The sequence below is a fragment of the Oncorhynchus masou genome, chromosome 20 (assembly GCF_036934945.1).
Source record: "Oncorhynchus masou masou isolate Uvic2021 chromosome 20, UVic_Omas_1.1, whole genome shotgun sequence".
NCBI classification, from domain to species: domain Eukaryota; kingdom Metazoa; phylum Chordata; class Actinopteri; order Salmoniformes; family Salmonidae; genus Oncorhynchus; species Oncorhynchus masou.
In genome coordinates, this window is record NC_088231.1 from 13,543,977 (window position 1) to 13,549,943 (window position 5,967).

Here is a 5,967-nt window from a genome sequence, read left to right on the forward strand (position 1 = left end):
AAAATTGGGTTTGTTTTCGAATTCTTTGTTAATCTGAGGGAAATATGTGTCTCTAATATGGTCATACAGTGAGCACATAGCCTGTCTTCTCTTGAGAGCCAGGTCTGCCTACGGTGGCCTTTCTCAATAGCAAGGCTATGCTCACTGAGTCTGTACATAGTCAAAGCTTTCCTTAAGTTTGGGTCAGTCACAGTGGTCAGGTATTCTGCCACTGTCTACTCTCTGTTTGGGGCCAAATAGCATTCTAGTTTGCTCTGTTTTTTTGTTAATTCTTTCCAATGTGTCAAGTAATTATCTTTTTGTTTTCTCATGATTTGGTTGGGTCTGATTTGTGTTGTTGTCCTGGGGCTCTGTTCACAAACACAATCAGAACCCACAGAGCCCCAGGACAGCAACACAATCAGACCAGGACCAGCTTGCTTAGGGCTCTTCTCCAGGTTCATCTCTCTGTAAGTGATGGCTTGTTATGGAAGGTTTGGGAATCGCCTCCTTTTAGTTGGTTGAAGAATTTAATGGCTCTTTTCTGGATTTTTATAATTAGCGGGTATCGGCCTAATTCTGCTCTGCATGCATTATTTGGTGTTTTACGTGGTACACAGAGGATATTTTTGCAAAATTCTGCATGCAGAGTATCAATTTGGTGTTTGTCCCATTTTATGAATTCTTGGTTGGTGAGTGAACCCAGACATATCAAATCAAATCAAATGTTATTTGTCACATACACATGGTTAGCAGATGTTAATGCGAGTGTAGCGAAATGCTTGTGCTTCTAGTTCCGACAATGCAGTAATAACCAACGAGTAATCTAACTAACAATTGCAAAACTACTACCTTATACGCACAAGTGTAAAGGGATAAAGAATATGTACATAAAGATATATGAATGAGTGATGGTACAGAGCGGCATAGGCAAGATGCAGTAGATGGTATCGAGTACAGTATATACATATGAGATGAGTAATGTAGGGTATGTAAACATTATATTAAGTGGCATAGTTTAAAGTGGCTAGTGATACATGTATTACATAAAGATGCAGTAGATGATATAGAGTACAGTATGTACGTATACATATGAGATGAATAATGTAGGGTATGTAAACATTATATTAAGTAGCATTGTTTAAAGTGGTTAGTGATATATTTTACATCAATTCCCATCAATTCCCATTATTAAAGTGGCTGGAGTTGAGTCAGTGTGTTGGCAGCAGCCACTCAATGTTAGTGGTGGCTGTTTAACAGTCTGATGGCCTGGAGATAGAAGCTGTTTTTCAGCCTCTCGGTCCCAGCTTTGATGCACCTGTACTGACCTCGCCTTCTGGATGAACAGGCAGTGGCTCGGGTGGTTGTTGTCCTTGATTATCTTTATGGCCTTCCTGTGACATCGGGTGGTGTAGGTGTCCTGGAGGGCAGGTAGTTTGCCCCCGGTGATGCGTTGTGCAGACCTCACTATCCTCTGGAGAGCCTTACGGTTGTGGGCGGCGCTGTTGCCGTACCAGGCGGTGATACAGCCCGACATCACAACCATAATGGGATCTATAACTGATTCAAGCATTTTTAGCCAGATCCTAATTGGTATGTCGAATTTTATGTTCCTTTTGATGGCATAGAAGGCCCTTCTTGTCTTGTATCTCAGATCGTTCACAGCTTTATGGAAGTTACCTGTGGAGCTTATGTTTAGACCAAGGTATGTATAGTTTTTTGTGTGCTCTAGGGCAACGGTGTCTAGATGGAATTTGTATTTCTGGTCCTGGCGACAGGACCTTTTTTGGAACACCATTATATTGGTCGTTTTGAGATTTACTGTCAGGGCCCAGGTCTGACAGAATCTGTGCAGAAGATGTAGGTGCTGCTCAAGGCCCTCCTTGGTTGGTGACAGAAGCACCAGATTATCAGCAAACAGTAGACATTTGACTTCAGATTCTAGTAGGGTGAGGCCGGAGGCTGCGGACTTTTCTAGTGCTCTCGCCAATTCTTTGATATATATATGTTGTAGAGGGTGGGGCTTAAGCTGCATCCCTGTCTCACCCTATTGCCCTGTGGGAAGAAATGTGTGTTTTTCGCCACTTTTAACCGCACACTTGTTGTTTGTGTACATGGATTTTATAATGTTGTATGTTTTCCCCCTAACACCACTTTCCATCAGTTTGTATAGCAAACCCTCATGCCAAAATGAGTCAAAGGCTTTTTTGAAATCAACAAAGCATGAAAAAACTTTGCCTTTGTTTTGGTTTGTTTGTTTGTGAATTAGGGTGTGCAGGGTGAATACGTGGTCTGTCATATGATCATTTGGTAAAAAAAACAATTTGACATTTGCTCAGTACATTGTTTTCACTGAGGAAATGTACGAGTCTGCTGTTGATGATAATGCAGAGGATTTCCCCAAGGTTGCTGTTGAAGCATATCCCACGGTAGTTATTGGGATCAAATTTGTCTTCACTTTTGTGGATTGGGGTGATCAGTCCTTGGTTCCAAATATTGGGGAAGATGACAGAGCTAAGTATGATGTTAAAGAGTTTTAGGATAGCCAATTGGAATTTGTTATCTGTATATTTTATAATTTCATTGAGGATACCATCAACACCACAGGCCTTTCTGGGTTGGAGGGGTTTTATTTTGTCCTGCAGTTCATTCAAGGTAATTGGAGAATCCAGTGGGTTCTAGTAGTCTTAAGATTTGTATTTGATCATGTATATGTTGTTGCTGTTTGTTCTTTGTTAAAGAGACATATTAATTGGAGAAGTGGTTTATCCAATACATCTCCATTTTGGAAAGATAATTATTTGTGTTGTTGTTTGTTTAGTGTTTTCCAATTTTTCCAGAGGTAGTTAGTCTAGAGTCTCTCTCTCTCTCTCTCTCTCTGAGAAGTGTCCATTATTTCTGTGTGTATATCTATTAAAACATCTAGGTGTCGGTTCAAGTTGCAAAGTCATTCTCTTGATGAGTTGCAGAAAGAATGTTTTCTCAGTACTTTTTCATTATTGTTGTGAACTATTTCTGCTATAACTGTACATTTCCTAAGTGGTACAATCATTAGAGCCGTTACACCATTTTCTCCTAAAAGCTCTTAAGGATCCACCCCTTTTTTGCCTAAAATGACATACCCAAATCAAACTGCCTGGAGCTCAGGACTTGAAGCAAGGATATGCATATTCTTGATACCATTTGAAAGGAAACACTTTGAAGTTTGTGGAAATGTGAAATTAATGTTGGAGAATATAACACATTATATCTGGTAAAAGATCATCTTTGAAGTGCAAGAGAAAGGCCATAATGTATTATTCCAGCCCAGGCGCAATTTATATTTTGGCCACTAGATGGCAGCAGTGTGTGTGTGCAAAGTTTTAGACTGATCCAATGAACCATTGAATATCTGTTCAACATTTTGTATCAAGACTGCCCGAATGTGCCTAATTGGTTTATTAATACATTTATCAATATCAGATATATTGTACTTTTATCACAGCCCCAATACTTATTTAAACATATAACATTTCCACTTTGTCTCATTGAGGAAGTAAACACAAAAGATGAGGTGCTGATAGTAGACAACATGATAAATATCTAGTACACATGACTAAACATACACATCTAATTCTCTTTCTGTTCTTTGTATTAGTAACACTTATTGTTGGATTGTGTCTTAGATCAAAATAAGAATTTGGATTATCTTTGTGTTGTGATGAAGTAAGCAAGACTGAATGGTTGGCATTTGGTTGTCGTGGTGATTTTAGCAACCATCCTCTCAGCGCCTGTCAATCACAGTTCCTCTGGCGTGGTCCAATACCATCCGATCCTCTGTTTCCCACTGCTAAACACCCCCATGGACTCTAACCACAACCCCAGTCCGGAGCCCGCAGCCTACAGGCCTGTCACATCCCCCTGTATATTCCCTCTGTCATCCTCACCCCATCGACCACCAACTCCCCAATAAACTAATTATCCCAGGATTCTCCCTGTTCCCTGGCTGTGGCCTGACCACCGCAAACCACATCCTCTCCCCTCCAAGAAAGCAGACCACAGTCAGATCCCATTTAGTAAAGAGGGCCTTGCGTATTGAATGTACGCGCATACTGATGTGAAGTATGGTACTTTATTGGTTTGGATGATGAATGGGACTTCAACTGTTGTTAACAATGGAGGACAGTTGAGGAAGTTGGAGACAGAAAGAAAAAAGCATTCTGGAGGACATAGGGACGTTTGGAGAGCGCTGGTCTGCTATATATTGTCATCGACCAATGTGGAAAAAGCATTCTTGGTTTTGTTGAGGTGTTCCTACCTAAACTTGTGTGAGTTAAATGTTTTCATCCACCGTGACGCATTTTTAAATTACAATCTTTATCATGGTGTAGTCGGCTTGTGGTTTAAACATCCCATTTAAACTCAATGGAGACGCACTATCGGAACACAATGCCAAAGTTGTATGGTGGAATTTTTTGTTGTTCTCTCATCTCTGGAGAGCGAGACCATCTGTTCCATGGTATGTTGTTTACATCCAACACCAAAACCATAGATAACATTTGAATATGCTGTTTGTCATTCAAATCCATTGAAAGAAGTCCCATATAAATGGAAGTACAAAATGTTTTCTTTGAAGTCTCTTGGCCACCATGTTGTTAAAATAACTAAGTAGGAAAATTCTAGTGTGCTTTCAAGTACTTTATACATGCTGTAGCATACATAAGTACTTAAAATATAATTTTATATTGGGCACCTATCTTCAAGTATACACATGCTTTGGCATACAAAAAAGCACTTAGGTGTCCACTCTTTGGTGAGATTCGAACTTCAGAGCTTTGTAAGAATCGCAACACATCACCGCTCTTTCTTGTGCATGTAGTGTAGCTTGTTAAGAGACAAGAAGGCCTGAGTAATCACATCACATTTGCTTGTGCGATATTAATACACTATCTCTCTGGCTTGAATTAAAAGATAAACACAACACATGTTGTTCAAGGTGGTTAACAGGAGGCTTCATATCAGCAGTAGGAAGGTTCCCACTGGTTGAATCAATGTTGTTTCCATATCAATTCAATTACATTGAACCAATGTGGAATAGATGTTGAAATGATGTCTGTGCCCGGTGGGTTTTCACCCTCTTGCTACTGCAGAATGTTAGAAAACAGATTAGTTTCTCATTAGATTGTAGTACCAACTCCCTGCTGGTTGGAAAACGTAAAATATGGAGAGGAACTGCACTCCTCTGTAAGGCTAAACATGTGCTCTCAACATCCTAAGAAATGTTTATTTCTAAAGGCAGTCCATTCTAGAAAATATGACTCCTGCACACGATATTACATCTGTAGTGTGTACGTTGTTTATTGTGTATTTCTAAAGAGTACTAAGAGTACTAAAAGTATTAATTAGATCCTCAGTTCTGACAAAAGAATATGGATAATATATACAGTACCAGTCAAAAGTTTGGACACCTACTCATTCAAGGGTTTTTCTTTATTTTTACTATTTTCTACATTGTAGAATAATAGTGAAGACATCAAAACTATGAAACAACACATATGGAATCACTACAGACGCTGGAAGACGGGAAGCAAGTACAGCGTCTGGACAAGAGAAACAAAACAACATCAATGTAGACATGGGAATGAAACTGAGGAAGTGACAGATATAGGGGAGGCAATCAATGGTGTGATAGAGTCCAGGTGAGTCCGATGAAGCGCTGGTGCGTGTAACGATGGTGACAGGTGTGCGTTTTGATGGGCAGACTAGCGCCCTCTAGAGCCAAGAGGGGGATCAGGAGCAGACGTGATAGCGTTTGAGCCAATAAGTTGTGCTGTGACAAGGTAGGGGTGGAATAGAGAAGATAGCCCTGTTCGGTAAAAGACCAAATCCATATTATGTCAAAAACAGCTAAAATAAGCAAAGAGAAATGACAGTCCATCATTACTTTAAGACATGAAGGTCAGTCAATCTGGAAAATTTAAAGAACTGACCTTGCCTTCACAGTCACCC